Here is a 22083-nt window from a genome sequence, read left to right on the forward strand (position 1 = left end):
GTTGCTGCCCTCCTTTGTACTCGCTCTAGTTCCATTATATCCTTCCTGAGCACCGGTGTCCAAAACTGTACACAGTACTCCATGTGTGGTCTAACCAGGTATTTGTACAGAGGCAGTATAATGCTCTCATCATGTGTATCCAGACCTCTTTTAATGCACCCCATGATACTGTTTGCGATTGTGATTTAAAAAGAGAAAACACAATAGTTGACAATAAATGGCTTCACCCAACCACTAACCATGAGTGGAGAAAAAGTTTTGGTGTTACCATTCACATTCTCTGAAAAAAGGCCAAGAAAGCAAAAATTCTGCCGGGGTATGTAAACTTTTGAGCACAGCTGTAATTTCTCACATTTAGAATTTGAGGAAAACAGGGCACTAAATATACAAATGGCTGATGTGGTGGAAACCTGTCTGTTGTGTGAAGGATGGGTCCACTGAGTGTGAACTGAAGAAGGGTAGTCCTACATCATGGGATGATGATCCTACACTATAACAGCTCCATTACGATAAATCAATAGTGAAAGAGCATTCAGTGACCCTTCTAAACAGGCCGGCAAATACCCAAAGAAGGAATGCTCATTGATCGGGTGTGACTATTTTTGTGATGTGTAGAATAACCTAAAGTTAAATCACTCAGTGGTACATTGCACCATATACACAGAAAATGTGCTGCTGGTATGACCTTATCAAACATAATTCTGAGTGCATAGAAGGTTTATCGGCAATCGGCTTGTATATAACCAGTCAGTCATTTTAACTCAGCATAAAAGTGATCCTCTCTCTAAGACGCTGTTCACAATGTCAGTATTTTACATCAGTATTTGTAAGCCAAAACCAGGAGTGGGTGATAATACAGAAGTGGTGACAGATTTCTATTATACTTTTCCTTCGATTGTTCCTCTCCTGGTTTTGACTTGTATATACTGAGGTAAAATACCGTCCGAATACGGATGGTGTAAATGGGGCATAAAACAGATCCTCTCTCTACCAAAGGGACAGACGTTCAGGCAAGCACTAAACATTGTGGACCAGTGACAAAAAACTGTGGCTGTGACAAACTTCATGTCAGCTTTGTGTGCTGGGCAGCTAAAAGGGCCGACTACTTCCAGACATGCACTGGTATGATATGTAAACTGATCAGACTGCCATTATATTTCCATTAACTCCATTCCATGTGGAAACCAGCCCATGTGCACCAGCCAAATGGCCAGCGATGCCAGATGTGTATGCTCCGAAAATACACGTGACTTTTGCCATTTAGAACAAGTTTACGTAGAAGCTAGAATTGGCATATTAGTAACATGTGCCCCCTCTGGATCGGTTTACGCACTTTATAACTCCTTGGTGATACAGGCACCAACTGGGAGAAAACGTGTGTATAATAGTATGGATTTCTGCTCTGCTCCTGGAATGATTTCTAGATTTATGGCACATTTCTTAGCGACTCGTCAGAGCGGAGCAGTAACTATTGAGGTTTTTTGGGACATACTGCTATCTCAGTTCTAAAGATTGGTTATTGGTGGTCAGATATGTTATTTTTCCTGTGTCACATGCCTGCTGTTTTATTGAATCATGCAATTAATAAAAATTATGCAGAGAGCAGAATGGCGGTGTGTTCGGATTTTTGAAAAATAATCTGTCAGCAGATATTTGTTATGTAATCTGAGAGCAGCATAATGTAGGGACAGATACCCTGAATCCAGTGATGTGTCACTTACAGAGCTGCTTGGTGTAGTTTTCATAGAAATCACCGTGTTCAGCATGCTGAACTGGGTATAACTCCACCCACACCGATTGGCAGCAAGCCACCAATCAGTAGTGAGGGCGGGGTTAAAGATTAGCTGGACTGTCTTGCATGTGACACTTAGTCCTGCAATGATAATCTCTTGCTGATAAAACACTGTGCTGAAACTACAACATGCTGCCGAGCAAGTGACATCCCTGGAATCAGGCTCTCTGCACATACTGTACATTATGTTGCTCTTCTATTTAATGGGAATCTGATTTTTGCCATTTAATCTGAGTAACCTGTATTGTGAGTTAGGGCCCCCCTTCATACCATACATTTTCTTATTTGACAATGGGGCTGATGAAAGATTATTTTCAATGGCAAAAATATGAACTCAAGAAAATATTTCTTCATAATAACTAGGAGAATATATAGTAGGTGGAAAATCTGATTACATCATTGTTATATACTGCTTTTCTAGGTATACAGGGCCAGTGCCCACACCAGTCTGTTTACCATCCTCCGTACAATGACGTATGCCACATCCTCACCCACCAGGCTTTGAACTATGTAGGATGTTAAAAATGTACCTTGTCAGTACAATATCACAAAACGATCTGGATAAGACGTCTGAATGGGCAAACACTTAGCAAATGAGGTTTAATATAGATTAATGTAGAGTAGTGTACCAAGGATGGAGTAATCCTATTACTGCATATACATTAAATGGGAGAATACTCGGGACTACAGAACAGGAGAAGGACATGGGTATTCTGGTTATAAGTAAGCTGAGCAGTACTCAATGTCAAGCAGCAGCCGAAAAGGAAAACAAGATCTTAGGATGTATAAAAAGAGATAAAATCCCACGATCCCAACGTATTGTTACTCCTCTATAAATCACTGGTGAGGCCGCATCTAGAATATGGGAACCAGTTTTGGGCTCTACATTTTAAAAAAGATATTCAGACATTATAATCAGTTCAAAGGCGGCACTTAGATTATTACCAGAGATGGAAGGCCTCTCATACTATCAGAGGTTGGAAAAGTTGGGCTTGTTTATCTTAGAAAAAAGACGCCTCAGAGAGGATCTCATTTATATGTATAAATATATGTATGGAGGACTGGTACATGACTTATCCTTCCAAAGACATGAGGCTCAGGGGGCACTCATTACGGGTGGGAGAAAGGAGATTCTAGCAGTTAAACAGGAAAAGCTTCTTTACAGTTAGAGCAGATTGTGGAATGCCGACCACAAGAGGTAGTAATGGCCGACACAATAACAGCTTTCAAAAAAGATCTGGATGATTTCCTTGATACACATAACATTGTGGGCTATAGTTAAATTAGTGAGGAAATGTACAATTGGTGGAGAAAAGATGAACTTGACGGATCTAGGGCTTTTTCCAACCTATGTAACAGGTTACAAGCTGTGGGTTGAGCAGCAGCAGAGACCGATCTAAACCAAACTTGGCTAATCTTTCATTGTGGCGGCTGGAAAGGAACATCTGGAGGAGTGCGCACTGACCCCTCTCCATCTGCTTCATTGTCTTCGCTCTCTTTTGTGTATCACACCAGCTGAGGTCAAGGTCGTCATGAATCCTTCAAAGTCTATAGTGTTTGTGTGACTACTAAATAGTTTTACAGATTTCTTCTGGATTTTGCCGTGCCTCAGGAATGGTCTGCACATAAAACACACACACTTACACAGATTTTGGGCAGTCTTTGTATCCAATACTTTGAGTTCTTTTGTCTTTTTCTTTGGTGGGCCTTTCTTATCATCAACATCTTGCTCTTTCTTGGCTGTAAAGAAAAAAACAAAAAAGTGAATGTAAAAGTGAAGACTAAAAAAACAATTCTGTACAATTCTATTGAATTCAAGACCAGCTGAAGTTATGGAAACAGTCCAAAGCGCACATGACAATGAGCCAACACCCTAACCGCAGGCCCTGGCATTTCATCCAGCGATATGAAAGGAGCACCTGTACGGCTGAACCGGCAGAGAACATTGTGGAGAGATCACTTGCTCTTACATGTCTGCATTACACAATGCTGCACAATACCTAGTGACTAGTCACAGGACTGATGAGACGCCGGATTACAGGCCAACAAGAAAGCCTCTTCTTAGTAATACCACAATACAACACAAAGCACCACTTAGGCTGCTTTCACACTAGCGTCAGTACGGGGCCGTCGCGCTGCGTCGGCCCGATGTACCGACGCATACTGTGAAAAAAATGCCCGACGTGGGCAGCGGAAGCAGTCTTACGACGCTTCCGCTGCCCCATTGTAAGGCCCGGGGAGGAGGGGGCGGAGTTTCGGCCGCGCATGCGCGGTCGAAAATGGCGGACAAGACGTGCAAAAAAGTAACATGTAACGCTTTTTTGTGCCGACGATCCGCCATAACACGATGCAATCGTCGCACAACGGTTGCGATGTGTGGCACTGCGTCGCAATGCGTCGCTAATAAAAGTCTATGGAGAAAAAAAGCATCCTGCAGGCAACTTTGCAGGATGCGTTTTTTCTCCACAACGATGCATTGCGACGTGCAGTGCCCGACGCTAGTGTGAAAGTAGCCTTAGGGGGTAACCATTAACTATTCAATTACCGAAGTGGGCAGAATAAAGGGCAATAAACCAACAGGAAGAGCACAAAGGACAGACATTGGATCCTCTATATAGGCAGTGAAATACTGTGTAATACTGTACATAAAGTATATGGTCTTTCTACTTAAAGGAATTGTCCAGTTTAGAGAAGGCATTCTCTGGGGAACCTGCCCTGCACTACACACAGCCCATTGATTTGAAAGAGTACTACTTCTTTACCCCTATACTGGTACAGTACTGTCCGGCTTCCCTAAAAATTACCTTTAATCCATGTCATCTGTTTATGGCCAATTTCAACAATATAGGACTGAGTATCCCCAAAGCCTCTGAAAACATGTCCTAATACATAAGAACCCTTTAAAATAAACTATCACTATCCTTAGACATAGAGGAGCCATACGCCAAATATTCTGAGCACTATTATTTTCTAGGAACTGCCGCCACTATCCACCTACAGGGCTAGCAATGATATAATTGTTATATGAACGCTGTATATTATATTGGCTTCTCCACTGGAAAGATTGTGGACATCTCACGTTTAGGTGGCTTCCCTTTAAGGTCCCCAATCTGAGAGCAGCACACTGTGGAGACAAGTGAATTGATTCCAGCGTCTGGGATACTTGCCGTAGTTTTGATAAAATCACTGTTTTATCAGAACTAATAAACCTGCTGCCGTGTCATCCTCCATATTCATGAGCTCTGTAAAATCTCCACCACAGACTGGCAGCTTTCTGCCTATGCACAGAGTACACAGAAAGCTGCCAATCAGTGGAGTGGACGGGGATATACAGGGCTCAGCATTCAGAAAACAGCAGATAAAGAAAAAAAAATATCTAAACTGCAGCAAGGAGCCCAGTATAGAACAATACTGGAATCATGGTCTCTGCTCCTACTTTATGCTTTTCTCAATAAGGCAGCAAATGCCTGGTGACAGAATGCCTTTAAATACAGTGCAATTCATTAACTATGTGGAAAATTTGGAAAAATATTATATAATAAAAGGATGAGCACTAGTGAGGAGCACAAATGCTCGCTACTCCAGCTTGCCCAGGCTGCTCAGGTATGCACAGAGTATCGCGGGTGCTTGTGTGACATATTTAAGTCCCCGCGGCCATGTTTCACAGCTGATGGCCACAAACATGTTGGGATTCCCCGTGTGTGTCAGGCAGTCCCCATATGATTTGTGGCGTCTGAAAGCCGTGGGGACTGGAACATGTCACTCGAGCAGCCGCAATACTTGGTGCAGACCCGAGCAGCCTGGGCAAGCTGGAGAGAAGCGGGCTCTCGCTCTCATCACTACCTGACATTTCTATGTACAACTGCTGAGGATGACTATGGGCGGTGCATGTCTGCAATGTGGGGTTACATTCTGCAGGTAAACCCGTCCGCTACGGTGTGTCCAGCACAGGAATATGCTGCATGATCTGGCTGGTCCAGGCGAGGAGGGCGCTAGTGCAATGAAGGAGGCCTCCCCATTGCAGCACTCAATCAGCAGCTGTAACATCTATTTCCGCCATACAAGTTTTTAGTTAACCCTTTGGATTTTATATTCGATGTGTTTATGGATGCAGCCGTTGTTTTCCCTCTGTAGGATGTGAAATGTACACCGGCACATGATCTCCATCCTGCCAGGAAGCCATGTGCTTACACTCCTGGGAAAAGCCGAAACAATGCTCAACAGCTGCTATTCACAGCTATCTGCAGACCCTGCCGGCAACAGGACGGGTCACATACTACGTATAGGGGGACCTCCACAGAGGAGGGAGGAAATATCCTGCAAGGTAATAAGGTGACTAATGGCAGGATGTCCTCCCCAGAATACAGAGTGGAGAAAAGCAACCCGAGGATGATCGGGGAGTATAGAGACCCTTCATAGTGGTCTACAGAAAACAATCCCACCTGGAGAGAAACATTTTTTGATCTGAATGGGGCCACAAATTATTTTTTTCAACTGTTTAATGTGTAGGAAAAGTTAGAATTCGTTTTTTTCCCCCCCACAAGAAAAAGATGCCAAAACGAATGTGTGCCCTTTAATGAATTGGGGCACATGGATGCTCAGGATGAAGTCCTAAGTTGGTGAGAGCTAGTGGCACACGGCGTCCCGCAGACAACTGCCCATTGTTACAGCTGCGCCAGCTGTGCCTCCTGGAGACCATATATAAAGAGCTTTGTACGTTCGTTAAGGAGAAGAGATTAGGAGCAGGTTTGTAGCCCACATTACAGGCAGCTCCTAGAGAGAATAATCACTTGTAAGGGAAGGAACAGCTGGCAGCCGTCCTGCTCACACAAGTGGCTGGCACACTGCAGACAGCTGCCACAGGCCGCGCTGAGCTACATCTGCACTGGACCCCAGGGGGTGAGGGCTCGCACCCTCTGCATCCATGGCCAGAGAGCCAAACACCGGCTCATGAATATTCCACCATCTATAGCCAGCACACAGAGTATATAGCATATCCTGGATGTCTCCTGTGCAGAATGACGGGCAGGGGACGAATGCTTTTTGCCATTAGGCGGAGGCTGAGGATTAGTTGTGGCCTGCCCTCTGCAGAGATTACAGGACATGCTGACACATTTCCCCCCTCTCTGGCAGCATCACCGTGAAATCCGTTTTACTGTCTGCGTCATTCACACAAAATGGAGCGTACACTTAAAATGGCCCAGCACATAAAATAGCCAAAAACTCCGCAGCACAGCTCAATTGCACACCCCTGCTGGCCACATGTAGGAATTGCATGCAAGTCATTTCTCCAGTATCCTATAGAATTCTATTTACAGGTCACTTCTACAAATGAGGCTAATTAAGATATGACATGAATGAGCAGACGTTCAAGGGTCACTGCTAGCAGCCCCCTGGTTACAGCTTCCTGCAGAAAAAAACTCTTAAAGAGGACTATTCTCACTAGGAACAATGTCTCTATTAATCCGAGGAGATGTGACCATTTAGCGAAACATCCCTTCGGGGAATCCCATGCTTTAATCAGACTGCTGCCCGCTGTCCTCGCCATGGTGCTACGCTTCATCACCCTTAGTCCTCCCTTTATGGTGCCCAGTATAATGGGTCTATTGTGTGGGCAAAGCCAAAGTCCAGCTGAAGAGCGGCTCTCCCATCATGAGTCACTGAGAAACTTTTACAAAGCAAAAAGAGGTTAAAAAATAGAAGCGTGTATGTGAGATAGACGATGCCACCCTGACATGTAAAAAATATACGCGAGGCCGAGAACCCAGAGGTAAAACGACGCCACTCCAAAATGTAAAAAATATACGTGAGGCAGAGAACCCAGAGGTAAAACGACGCCACTCCAAAGTGTAAAAATATACGCGAGGCCGAGAACCCAGAGGCAAAACGACGCCACTCCAAAATGTAAAAAATATACGTGAGGCCGAGAACCCAGAGGTAAAACGATATCACTCCAAATGTAAAAAGAATATGTGAGGCAGAGAACCCAGAGGTAAAACGACGCCACTCCAAAATGTAAAAAATATACGCGAGGCCGAGAACCCAGAGGTAAAACGATATCACTCCAAATGTAAAAAGAATATGTGAGGCAGAGAACCCAGAGGTAAAACGACGCCACTCCAAATGTAAAAAGAATATGTGAGGCAGAGAACCCAGAGGTAAAACGACGCCACTCCAAATGTAAAAAGAATATGTGAGGCAGAGAACCCAGAGGTAAAACGACGCCACTCCAAATGTAAAAAGAATATGTGAGGCAGAGAACCCAGAGGTAAAACGACGCCACTCCAAAATGTAAAAAGAATATGTGAGGCAGAGAACCCAGAGGTAAAACGACGCCACTCCAAATGTAAAAAATATACGGGAGGCCGAGAACTAGAAGGTAAAATGATGTCACTCCAAAATGTAAAAAGTATATGTGAGGCCGAGAACCCAGAGGTAAAATGATGTCACTCCAAATGTAAAAAATGTATAACACAGTATACACACCCTTTATACCACATACACAGCATGTATCTGCACATGTATGTATATTATATAATACATACATATATACATACATACATACATACATACACGCCCTTTATATTTTTATGACACACGTGTGGCATTGTCCACCCCGGCTTGGTTACGTTGGGCACACATACATGTGTATATATACACACACAGTATCTGCACATACATGTATACATACACACAGTATATACACCCTTTATATCAAACGTGTAGCATATTGTAATGTCCACCCCGGCTCGGTCGCGTTGCACACACATACATGTATATATACACACGGTATCAGCACATACATGTATATATATACACACACACACACACACACACACAGTATATACACCCTTTATATGCCACACGTGTAGCATAGGGTAATGTCCGCCCCGGCTCGGTCACGTTGCACACACATACATGTATGTATGTATGTATGTATGTATGTATGTATGTATGTATGTATGTATGTATGTATACACACACACAGTATCTGCACATACATGTATATATACACACACAGTATCTGCACATACATGTATATATACACGCACACACAATATATACACCCTTTATATGCCACACGTGTAGCATAGGGTAATGGTCCGCCCCGGCTCGGTCACGTTGGGCACACATACATGTGTATATACACACACAGTATCTGCACATACATGTATATACACACACACAGTATATACACCCTTTCTATGACACACGTGTAGCATAGGGTAATGTCCGCCCCGGCTCGGTCACGTTGCACACACATACATGTATGTATGTATGTATGTATGTATGTATGTATGTATGTATGTATGTATACATGGATGTATGTATGTATGTATGTATGTATGTATGTATGTATGTATGTATGTATACATGGATGTATGTATGTATACATGGATGTATACATGTATGTATGTATGTATGTATACATGGATGTATGTATGTATGTATGTATGTATGTATGTATGTATGTATGTATGTATGTATGTATGTATGTATGTATGTATACACACACACAGTATCTGCACATACATGTATATACACCCTTTATATGCCACACGTGTAGCATAGGGTAATGGTCCGCCCCGGCTCGGTCACGTTGGGCACACATACATGTGTATATACACACACAGTATCTGCACATACATGTATACATACACACACAGTATATACACCCTTTCTATGACACACGTGTAGCATAGGGTAATGTCCGCCCCGGCTCGGTCACGTTGCACAATGCCGCCTGCTGCAGCCGCACACTGTAACCCGAGCTGTGGTGATTCAGCGGGAATGCTTGGCACACATAATGGAGGGCGGGAGAACAGATGGGAAGCCTCCGCACATCACTGCTGCTATAATAAACATGGCGCCTTCCTGCTTTTGTCAGCGAGGGCAGGAGGGTGGGGAACACACAAGGGGGGCCACAGCTACACGGTGGACGGTGGGCTGGTCTGTCTCCTTGGCGACGGGTGCTCAGCCAATCACAGCCAATTGACATCACTGCAGATATTTGAGCCAAAAGTAGCTCAATTGCACACCCCTGGTGGCTGAAAGTGAAAATGCAGCTCAGAATGAAATTAGTATTTTATTTGCAGAAAATGGTAAAAAGTTACAGAAAAAAAATGCCTAAAACACTTTTATAAAGCACAGAATGTTTTTATGAAGTCATTGTACAATACTATAGGTCACAAAGGGAACGTAACATAATACTATAGTCACAAAAGAGAATTTTGGTAAGGAGGCGCTTACGTTTTTTTGTATGGCCTCATCCTGTGTACACTGCACTGACAAGTCACTATGATATGTAGCTACAACACCGGAGACCCCAGTCGTCCATCACTGTGTGAAGAGACCAGCGCTCCTTATTATATAAAGCAGTCTCCATTACGCTCTGATTAGTGAACACGTAATAATTTGGCCTCTCGCTGGCTAACGAGATGGATCCGGACTGTGATGAATCTATAGAAATATGTCAGGAAGAGAGTTGTGGGTCTTGAGCAGAAACTTCCTATAAGGGTATATTCACACACGGCCTTTTACAGGGGAGGGTTTTCTGCATGAACAGGCTTTGCAAGCCGATATAACTAATGAATGGGCGCTCGAACCCTTTGCCACAGGCCGATGGGCACCAGACCGCTCACATATCCGGTGTACATGAAACGTGCTGCAGACAAAAAGGGATTCCTGGGGGCTAAATATCAGATGCAGTCAGCTAAGCAATGATGATGGGGAGCGCAGTCACCGCACACTGCTCCTGTAACATGGCCTTTACGTCCCCGCACTAGGAATGTGGCGGTAAGGTCCGTGTGTGCAGTACTGGTAGTGATGGCAGGTCTCTCACCTACCAGAGTGAGTAGTGGCCACCGCAGAGCACAGGATCACTTCTGTGCCGTGCTATGTAAGCGCCATGAGCACACAGTATGGCGGTGGGCGGTGCGGCTACTTTCCAGCACAGAGGCCACACTCGGCTCTGTAATGGCCAGATGTGATCTCTCATAAGTAGATAATGTACTAAACCTTCACTTCCACATTACAGGCGGTGGCTCCATACAGCCGAGGAGGGAACACTCCGGCCATAGTGGTGGTCCTGATCCTTATGACATGAGGGGTGGGCGGCCATTGCACTGTGATTGTGTAAGGAGCAGTGGTTTCTGCTCACCACGAGGTACTAAGCTTGCCGCTTCTCACAGAGGGTCGGACACTTCTTCACACCGCAGCAGCTGTCCGTTCTCACCAATTTCCTCAGCAGCTCTCAGTCATAACTAGCTGGAAGCACTGTATGGGGTCCAGGCCTCGGAGGCTCAGTGTGAATGGGGCCCAGCTGTAGTCACAGGCAAGACTGGCACCAGCGACTTGGTTGGCAGTATGGTGGAGGCCGCTCCTGATGCCTGGTTCCTAATATTCAGGAGGGCTACCCCTCAGGATCCCTAGGCTATAGCGGGATTTCTTGCAGTGTACTTGGCAACCACAGCAAATCCACTTTCTATTATTTTTCTTGGGCCGTTTCCCTTCCGCAGCCGCCATAGTAACACCTGCACCAGGGTCGAGCCTCGCCCTGCCTTGGACACGCTGCAGCGCTCTTCTCTGGTCTCTGCTGCATCACAACTGGAAGCCATTCTGTATATAGTGCTATCACACAAGCGAGGGTGAACGTCCCTCTAACATGGCGCCAACTAACCCTCCTAGTTACCACTCCTAGTAGTGCCACCTTACAGAACGGCCTGGAGCCACCTTACAGAACGGCACAGAGCCACCTTACAGAACGGCACAGAGCCACCTTACAGAACGGCACGGAGCCACCTTACAATACGGCACAGAGCCACCTTACAGAACGGCACAGAGCCACCTTACAGAACGGCACAGAGCCACCTTACAGAACGGCACAGAGCCACCTTACAGAACGGCACAGAGCCACCTTACAGAACGGCACAGAGCCACCTTACAGTACGGCCTGGAGCCACCTTACAGAACGGCACAGAGCCACCTTACAGAACGGCACAGAGCCACCTTACAGAACGGCACAGAGCCACCTTACAATACGGCACAGAGCCACCTTACAATACAGCACAGAGCCACCTTACAGAACGGCACAGAGCCACCTTACAGAACGGCACAGAGCCACCTTATAGAACGGCACAGAGCCACCTTACAATACGGCACAGAGCCACCTTACAATACGGCACAGAGCCACCTTACAGAACGGCACAAAGCCACCTTACAGTACGGCCTGGAGCCACCTTACAGAACGGCACAGAGCCACCTTACAGAACGGCACAGAGCCACCTTACAGAACGGCACAGAGCCACCTTACAGAACGGCACAGAGCCACCTTACAGAACGGCACAGAGCCACCTTACAGAACGGCACAGAGCCACCTTACAGAACGGCACAGAGCCACCTTACAATACGGCACAGAGCCACCTTACAGAACGGCACAGAGCCACCTTACAGAACGGCACAGAGCCACCTTACAGAACGGCACAGAGCCACCTTACAATACGGCACAGAGCCACCTTACAATACGGCACAGAGCCACCTTACAATACGGCACAGAGCCACCTTACAGAACGGCACAGAGCCACCTTACAGTACGGCCTGGAGCCACCTTACAGAACGGCACGGAGCCACCTTACAGAATAGCACGGAGCCACCTTACAGAATAGCACGGAGCCACCTTACAGAATAGCACGGAGCCACCTTACAGAATAGCATGGAGCCACCTTACAGAATAGCATGGAGCCACCTTACATAATAGCATGGAGCCACCTTACAGAACGGCCTGCAGCCACCTTACAGAACGGCCTGCAGCCACCTTACAGAACGGCCTGGAGCCACCTTACAATACGGCACAGAGCCACCTTACAGAACAGCACGGAGCCACCTTACAGAATAGCATGGAGCCACCTTACAGAATAGCATGGAGCCACCTTACAGAACAGCATGGAGCCACCTTACAGTACGGCCTGGAGCCACCTTACAGAACAGCACGGAGCCACCTTACAGAACAGCACGGAGCCACCTTACAGAATAGCACGGAGCCACCTTACAGAATAGCATGGAGCCACCTTACAGAATAGCATGGAGCCACCTTACAGAATAGCATGGAGCCACCTTACAGAACGGCCTGCAGCCACCTTACAGAACGGCCTGGAGCCACCTTACAATACGGCACAGAGCCACCTTACAATACGGCACGGAGCCACCTTACAGAACGGCACAGAGCCACCTTACAGAACGGCACAGAGCCACCTTACAGAACGGCACAGAGCCACCTTACAGAACGGCACAGAGCCACCTTACAGAACGGCACAGAGCCACCTTACAGAACGGCACGGAGCCACCTTACAGAACGGCACAGAGCCACCTTACAATACGGCACAGAGCCACCTTACAGAACAGCACGGAGCCACCTTACAGAATAGCACGGAGCCACCTTACAGAACAGCATGGAGCCACCTTACAGAACAGCATGGAGCCACCTTACAGTACGGCCTGGAGCCACCTTACAGAACAGCACGGAGCCACCTTACAGAACAGCACGGAGCCACCTTACAGAATAGAATGGAGCCACCTTACAGAATAGCATGGAGCCACCTTACAGAATAGCATGGAGCCACCTTACAGAATAGCATGGAGCCACCTTACAGAACGGCCTGCAGCCACCTTACAGAACGGCCTGGAGCCACCTTACAATACGGCACAGAGCCACCTTACAATACGGCACGGAGCCACCTTACAATACGGCACGGAGCCACCTTACAATACGGCACGGAGCCACCTTACAGAACGGCACAGAGCCACCTTACAGAACGGCACAGAGCCACCTTACAGAACGGCACAGAGCCACCTTACAGAACGGCACAGAGCCACCTTACAGAACGGCACAGAGCCACCTTACAGAACGGCACAGAGCCACCTTACAGAACGGCACAGAGCCACCTTACAGAACGGCACAGAGCCACCTTACAATACGGCACAGAGCCACCTTACAATACGGCACGGAGCCACCTTACAGAACGGCACAGAGCCACCTTACAGAACGGCACAGAGCCACCTTACAGAACGGCACAGAGCCACCTTACAGAACGGCACAGAGCAACCTTACAATACGGCACAGAGCCACCTTACAGAACGGCACAGAGCCACCTTACAGAACGGCACAGAGCCACCTTACAGAACGGCACAGAGCCACCTTACAGAACGGCACAGAGCCACCTTACAGAACGGCACAGAGCCACCTTACAGAACGGCACAGAGCCACCTTACAGAACGGCACAGAGCCACCTTACAGAACGGCACAGAGCCACCTTACAATACGGCACAGAGCCACCTTACAATACGGCACAGAGCCACCTTACAGAACGACACAGAGCAACCTTACAGTACGGCCTGGAGCCACCTTACAGAACGGCACGGAGCCACCTTACAGAACAGCACGGAGCCACCTTACAGAATAGCATGGAGCCACCTTACAGAATAGCATGGAGCCACCTTACAGAATAGCATGGAGCCACCTTACAGAATAGCATGGAGCCACCTTACAGAATAGCATGGAGCCACCTTACAGAATAGCATGGAGCCACCTTACAGAATAGCATGGAGCCACCTTACAGAATAGCATGGAGCCACCTTACAGAATAGCATGGAGCCACCTTACAGAACGGCCTGCAGCCACCTTACAGAACGGCCTGCAGCCACCTTACAGAACGGCCTGGAGCCACCTTACAGAACGGCACGGAGCCACCTTACAGAACGGCCTGGAGCCACCTTACAGAACGGCCTGGAGCCACCTTACAGAACGGCACGGAGCCACCTTACAGAACGGCCTGGAGCCACCTTACAGAACGGCCTGGAGCCACCTTACACGGCCCATGTGTTCCCTGACAACTTCTCCACATGGTTCCTCAGTGGAGAAAACCAAAAGAGTGACCAACAACCCACACAATGGACTCTGCTCTGCAGGGTCCCGATATATATGACTGCTCAGATCAATAAACACAGGCATAAACCAGTATATAGTATGTGAGGGAAGATTACAGGGCAAAGAGGGTGAAACCCCTGAGTCCACCCAGCAGGGGACATGCTGACAGGAAATGTTAGGCCGGGCTCAGACAGACATGTGGAGAATTGTCCTGGGCAGGGCCACAGGCGGTGGGGCAGGGCCCATAGATGACGGCTGGGCAGGACCCACAGGCGGCGGGGCAGGGCCGGCTCCATGTGCTCATCCACAGCTGACAGGTGCCGGAGCAGCCTTCCATTGCTCACATTATTCTGCTACAATGGACCTAAGTAGTGCGTGCTGGGATTATTTCCACACAGGCCATCAGTCTATATGGAAAATCGGCCATGAGCCCTGGCACACTGGCTATAGTGGAGACCATTGGATTTCTAAAGGGGCTGTGCGCTCAGTCTTAAAGGGAAATTCTCTCCCCTACTGTATGGCATATCTACAGGACTTGCATCTAACATACGTTAATGGCATATCCTGCGAATGTGAGGAAGGGGAGAAGGGAGTGCCTGTTTAATAATTTCCTGGAATATTAAGGCGGTGCTGCTCACATTAGGACTGGATTGGCACCCGGCAGAGGTTGTAATGGATATCAAGTTGTGATGAGCAAACGTGCGCAAATAAGGTGTTATCTGAGTATGCTCGGGTGCTGAGTGACGTTGGTGTGCTTGAAAAATATGGTTCGATCCCCCGTAGGTGTTAGACAGCCCCAAGCACGAGGGTCCTTTAAGAATAAGATCTATAATATAACGCTGGGAGCGTCACTCTGTCCGAAGCCTTTATAGACTGCGCAGGCGCGACGCTCCTAGCATTACATTATAGTGTCAGGAAAAAAAAAATGGCGCCGGAAGGCGCGGACTGCCGGGAGCAGGGGGTCGGGAGCAGGGGGACATCGTCCAATATTTCCGCCCTGATTATGCTGTGGCACTTCATGCCACAGCAATTTGTTACGTACGCCATTCCTTGCCGCCGCCATAGCAAGTTGTTCCTTACGCCCGACATTCCTTTCCGGCACCATTGTCTTGCTCCTCCTGGTGCCGGAATCGGCGCCTGCGCAGTCCGCGCTTTCCGGCGCCATTTTCTTGAAGACACATTGCAGTGTGTCTTCAAGAAAATGGCGCCGGAAAGCGCGGACTGCGCAGGCGCCGATTCCGGGAGCAGGACCAAGAAAATGGCGGCGGAAATGAATCAGGTGGCGACAGCCGCCGCACCCAGCACAGCCGACGCACCCAGCACAGCCACCGCACCCAGCACAGCCGTCCACAGCCGCCGCACCCAGCACAGCCACGCACAGCCGCTGCACCCACCACAGCCACCGCACCCAGCACAGCCGCCGCACCGAGCACAGCCGCCGCACCCAGCACAGCCACGCACAGCCGCCGCACCCAGCACAGCCACCGCACCCAGCACAGCCGCCGCACCGAGCACAGCCGCCGCACCCAGCACAGCCACGCACAGCCGCCGCACCGAGCACAGCCGCCGCACCCAGCACAGCCACGCACAGCCGCCACAGCCGCTGCACCCAGCACAGCCACCCACAGCCGCCGCACCCACCACAGCCACAGCACAGCCACGCACAGCCGCCGCACCGAGCACAGCCGCCCACAACCGCCGCACCCAGCACAGCCACGCACAGCCGCCCACAGCAACGCACAGCCGTCCACAGCCGACGCACCCAGCACAGCCACCGCACCCAGCACAGCCACGCACAGCCGCCTACAGCCACGCACAGCCGCTGCACCCACCACAGCCACCGCACCGAGCACAGCCGCCGCACCCAGCACAGCCGCTGCACCGCCGCTGCACCCAGCACAGCCGCCGCACCCAGCACAGCCACCGCACCCACCACAGCCACCGCACCCACCACAGCCACCGCACCCACCACAGCCACCGCACCCAGCACAGCCACCGCACCCAGCACAGCCACCGCACCCAGCACAGCCACGCACAGCCACCGCACCCAGCACAGCCACCGCACCCAGCACAGCCACGCACAGCCACCGCACCCAGCACAGCCACGCACAGCCGCTGCACCCAGCACAGCCGCCGCACCCAGCACAGCCACGCACAGCCACCCACAGCCGCCGCACCCACCACAGCCACAGCACCCAGCACAGCCACACAGCCGCCGCACCCAGCACAGCCGCCACACCCAGCACAGCCACGCACAGCCGCCTACAGCCACACACAGCCGCTGCACCCAGCACAGCCACTGCACCCAGCACAGCCGTCCACAGCCGCACCCAGCACAGCCACCTACAGCCGCCGCACCCAGCACAGCCACCCACAGCCGCCCGCACCCAGCACAGCCACGCACAGCCGCGCCACATACAGCCGCCCGCACTCAGCACGGCCACATACAGCCGCCCGCACTCAGCACAGCCGCCCGCACTCAGCACAGCCGCCTGCACTCAGCACAGCCGCCCGCACTGATGGGGGCGCAGGATGGAGCAGCACGTGATAGGATGGGGGTGCAGGATGGGAGCACATGACAGGATGGGGATGCAGGATGGAGCAGCACATGACACGGTGGAGCAGCACATGACAGGATGGGGGCGCAGGATGGAGCAGCACATGACACTGTGGAGCAGCACATGACAGGATGGGGGCGCAGGATGGAGCAGCACATGACACGGTGGAGCAGCACATGACAGGATGGGGGACGCAGGATGGAGCAGCACATGACACGGTGGAGCAGCACATGACAGGATGGGGATGCAGGATGGAGCAGCACATGACACGGTGGAGCAGCACATGACAGGATGGGGGCGCAGGATGGAGCAGCACATGACAGGATGGGAGAGCAAGATGGGAGCAGCACATACCAGGATGGAGACCATATACCAATATAAATGCTCGCCACCCGGGCATAGAACGGGTTCAATAGCTAGTTATGTTATAACCCAATAAGTATAACCCATCTCCACTGACTGAAGACAATCATTACAGACCTGTGATGTACACAATTCTGGTGCACTTATTAAAGTTATTACGTACACGAGTGTGTGTATGTACACACATTTTGTGGCACAGTGTGTGGCAGAGTGTGTGTGTGTGTGTGGCAGAGTGTGTGTGTGTGTGTGTGGCAGAGTGTGTGTGTGTGTGTGTGGCAGAGTGTGTGTGTGTGTGTGTGTGTGGCAGAGTGTGTGTGTGTGTGTGTGTGTGTGGCAGAGTGTGTGTGTGTGTGGCAGAGTGTATGTGTGTGGCAGAGTGTGTGTGTGTGTGTGTGTGTGGCAGAGTGTGTGTGGCAAAGTGTGTGGCAGAGAGTGTGTGTGTGGCAGAGAGTGTGTGTGGCAGAGAGTGTGTGTGGCAGAGAGTGTGTGTGTGGCAGAGTGTGTGTGTGTGGCAGAGAGTGTGTGTGTGTGTGGCAGAGAGTGTGTGTGTGTGTGGCAGAGAGTGTGTGTGTGTGTGGCAGAGAGTGTGTGTGTGTGTGGCAGAGAGTGTGTGTGTGTGGCAGAGAGTGTGTGTGTGTGGCAGAGAGTGTGTGTGTGTGGCAGAGAGTGTGTGTGTGTGGCAGAGAGTGTGTGTGTGTGGCAGAGAGTGTGTGTGTGGCAGAGTGTGTGTGTGTGTGGCAGAGAGTGTGTGTGTGTGGCAGAGAGTGTGTGTGTGTGGCAGAGTGTGTGTGTGTGGCAGAGTGTGTGTGTGGCAGAGTGTGTGTGTGTGGCAGAGTGTGTGTGTGTGGCAGAGTGTGTGTGTGTGGCAGAGTGTGTGTGTGGCAGAGTGTGTGTGTGTGGCAGAGTGTGTGTGTGTGGCAGAGTGTGTGTGTGGCAGAGAGTGTGTGTGTGTGGCAGAGTGTGTGTGTGGCAGAGAGTGTGTGTGTGTGGCAGAGAGTGTGTGTGTGGCAGAGAGTGTGTGTGTGTGGCAGAGTGTGTGTGGCAGTGTGTGTGTGTGGCAGAGTGTGTGTGTGGCAGAGTGTGTGTGTGGCAGAGTGTGTGTGTGGCAGAGTGTGTGTGTGTGGCAGAGTGTGTGTGTGTGGCAGAGAGTGTGTGTGTGTGGCAGAGTGTGTGTGTGTGGCAGAGTGTGTGTGTGTGGCAGAGTGTGTGTGGCAGAGTGTGTGTGGCAGAGTGTGTGTGGCAGAGTGTGTGTGGCAGAGTGTGTGTGGCAGAGTGTGTGTGTGGCAGAGTGTGTGTGTGGCAGAGTGTGTGTGTGGCAGAGTGTGTGTGTGTGGCAGAGTGTGTGTGTGGCAGAGTGTGTGTGTGGCAGAGTGTGTGTGTGGCAGAGTGTGTGTGTGTGTGTGGCAGAGTGTGTGTGTGTGTGTGGCAGAGTGTGTGTGTGTGTGGCAGAGTGTGTGTGTGTGGCAGAGTGTGTGTGTGTGTGGCAGAGTGTATGTGTGTGTGGCAGAGTGTATGTGTGTGTGTGGCAGAGTGTGTGGGGCAGAGTGTGTGGCAGAGTGTGTGTGTGTGTAGCAGAGAGTGTGTGTGTGTGGCAGAGTGTGTGTGTGGCAGAGAGTGTGTGTGTGGCAGAGAGTGTGTGTGTGGCAGAGAGTGTGTGTGTGGCAGAGAGTGTGTGTGTGGCAGAGTGTGTGTGTGGCAGAGAGTGTGTGTGTGGCAGAGTGTGTGTGTGGCAGAGTGTGTGTGTGGCAGAGTGTGTGTGTGTGGCAGAGTGTGGCACTCGTGTGTGTGTGGCAGAGTGTGTGTGGGGCAGAGTGAGTGTGTGGCAGAGAGTGAGTGAGTGTGTGGCAGAGAGTGAGTGAGTGTGTGGCAGAGAGTGAGTGAGTGTGTGGCAGAGAGTGAGTGAGTGTGTGGCAGAGAGTGAGTGAGTGTGTGGCAGAGAGTGAGTGAGTGTGTGGCAGAGAGTGAGTGAGTGTGTGGCAGAGAGTGAGTGAGTGTGTGGCAGAGAGTGAGTGAGTGTGTGGCAGAGAGTGAGTGAGTGTGTGGCAGAGAGTGTGTGTGGCAGAGAGTGTGTGGCAGAGAGTGTGTGTGGCAGAGAGAGTGTGTGGCAGAGAGTGTGTGTGGCAGAGAGTGTGTGTGGCAGAGAGTGTGTGTGTGGCAGAGAGTGTGTGTGGCAGAGAGTGTGTGTGGCAGAGAGTGTGTGTGTGGCAGAGTGTGTGTGTGTGGCAGAGAGTGTGTGTGTGGCAGAGTGTGTGTGTGTGTGGCAGAGAGTGTGTGTGTGTGGCAGAGAGTGTGTGTGTGGCAGAGTGTGTGTGTGTGGCAGAGTGTGTGTGTGTGGCAGAGAGTGTGTGTGTGGCAGAGAGTGTGTGTGTGGCAGAGTGTGTGTGGCAGAGTGTGTGTGGCAGAGTGTGTGTGTGTGGCAGAGAGTGTGTGTGTGGCAGAGTGTGTGTGGCAGAGTGTGTGTGGCAGAGTGTGTGTGGCAGAGTGTGTGTGGCAGAGTGTGTGTGTGGCAGAGTGTGTGTGTGGCAGAGTGTGTGTGGCAGAGTGTGTGTGTGGCAGAGTGTGTGTGTGGCAGAGTGTGTGTGTGGCAGAGAGTGTGTGGCAGAGAGTGTGTGTGGCAGAGAGTGTGTGTGGCAGAGAGTGTGTGTGGCAGAGAGTGTGTGTGGCAGAGAGTGTGTGTGTGGCAGAGAGTGTGTGTGTGGCAGAGAGTGTGTGTGGCAGAGTGTGTGTGTGTGGCAGAGTGTGTGTGTGTGGCAGAGAGTGTGTGTGTGGCAGAGAGTGTGTGTGTGGCAGAGTGTGTGTGGCAGAGTGTGTGTGGCAGAGTGTGTGTGTGGCAGAGTGTGTGTGTGGCAGAGTGTGTGTGGCAGAGTGTGTGTGTGGCAGAGTGTGTGTGTGTGGCAGAGTGTGTGTGTGTGTGTGGCAGAGTGTGTGTGTGTGTGTGGCAGAGTGTGTGTGTGTGTGGCAGAGTGTGTGTGTGTGTGGCAGAGTGTGTGTGTGTGTGGCAGAGTGTATGTGTGTGTGGCAGAGTGTATGTGTGTGTGGCAGAGTGTATGTGTGTGTGTGGCAGAGTGTGTGGGGCAGAGTGTGTGGCAGAGTGTGCGTGTGTGTAGCAGAGAGTGTGTGTGTGGCAGAGAGTGTGTGTGTGGCAGAGAGTGTGTGTGTGGCAGAGAGTGTGTGGCAGAGAGTGTGTGTGGCAGAGAGTGTGTGTGGCAGAGAGTGTGTGTGGCAGAGAGTGTGTGTGGCAGAGAGTGTGTGTGTGGCAGAGAGTGTGTGTGTGGCAGAGAGTGTGTGTGGCAGAGTGTGTGTGTGTGGCAGAGTGTGTGTGTGTGGCAGAGAGTGTGTGTGTGGCAGAGAGTGTGTGTGTGGCAGAGTGTGTGTGGCAGAGTGTGTGTGGCAGAGTGTGTGTGTGGCAGAGTGTGTGTGTGGCAGAGTGTGTGTGGCAGAGTGTGTGTGTGGCAGAGTGTGTGTGTGTGGCAGAGTGTGTGTGTGTGTGTGGCAGAGTGTGTGTGTGTGTGTGGCAGAGTGTGTGTGTGTGTGGCAGAGTGTGTGTGTGTGTGGCAGAGTGTATGTGTGTGTGGCAGAGTGTATGTGTGTGTGGCAGAGTGTATGTGTGTGTGTGGCAGAGTGTGTGGGGCAGAGTGTGTGGCAGAGTGTGCGTGTGTGTAGCAGAGAGTGTGTGTGTGGCAGAGAGTGTGTGTGTGGCAGAGAGTGTGTGTGTGGCAGAGAGTGTGTGTGTGGCAGAGAGTGTGTGTGTGGCAGAGAGTGTGTGTGTGGCAGAGAGTGTGTGTGTGGCAGAGAGTGTGTGTGTGGCAGAGTGTGTGTGGCAGAGAGTGTGTGTGTGGCAGAGTGTGTGTGTGTGGCAGAGTGTGTGTGTGGCAGAGTGTGTGTGTGTGGCAGAGTGTGGCACTCGTGTGTGTGGCAGAGTGTGTGTGGGGCAGAGTGAGTGTGTGGCAGAGAGTGAGTGAGTGTGTGGCAGAGAGTGAGTGTGTGTGTGGCAGAGAGTGAGTGAGTGTGTGGCAGAGAGTGAGTGAGTGTGTGGCAGAGAGTGAGTGAGTGTGGCAGAGAGTGAGTGAGTGTGTGGCAGAGAGTGAGTGAGTGTGTGGCAGAGAGTGAGTGAGTGTGTGGCAGAGAGTGAGTGAGTGTGTGGCAGAGAGTGAGTGAGTGTGTGGCAGAGAGTGTGTGTGGCAGAGTGTGTGTGGCAGAGAGTGTGTGTGGCAGAGAGAGTGTGTGGCAGAGAGTGTGTGTGGCAGAGAGTGTGTGTGGCAGAGAGTGTGTGTGGCAGAGAGTGTGTGTGGCAGAGAGTGTGTGTGGCAGAGAGTGTGTGTGGCAGAGAGTGTGTGTGGCAGAGAGTGTGTGTGGCAGAGAGTGTGTGTGTGGCAGAGAGTGTGTGTGTGGCAGAGAGTGTGTGTGTGGCAGAGAGTGTGTGTGTGGCAGAGAGTGTGTGTGTGGCA

At 50.5% G+C, this 22083-nt stretch overlaps 1 protein-coding gene across 1 annotated transcript in view; it reads right to left on the reverse strand.

The window, feature by feature from the left end:
* LOC143776634 (protein diaphanous homolog 1-like) overlaps positions 1–3589 on the reverse strand; it is a 39658-nt gene extending 36069 nt beyond the window's left edge. Inside the window, exon 1 of the mRNA XM_077266194.1 lies at positions 3437–3589. The gene's annotated coding sequence lies outside the window, so the exon portion shown is untranslated. The remainder of the gene's footprint in view (positions 1–3436) is intronic.
* Positions 3590–22083: the final 18494 nt, after the last annotated feature.

Source organism: Ranitomeya variabilis, chromosome 5 (assembly GCF_051348905.1).
Source record: "Ranitomeya variabilis isolate aRanVar5 chromosome 5, aRanVar5.hap1, whole genome shotgun sequence".
Taxonomy (NCBI): Eukaryota; Metazoa; Chordata; class Amphibia; order Anura; family Dendrobatidae; genus Ranitomeya; species Ranitomeya variabilis.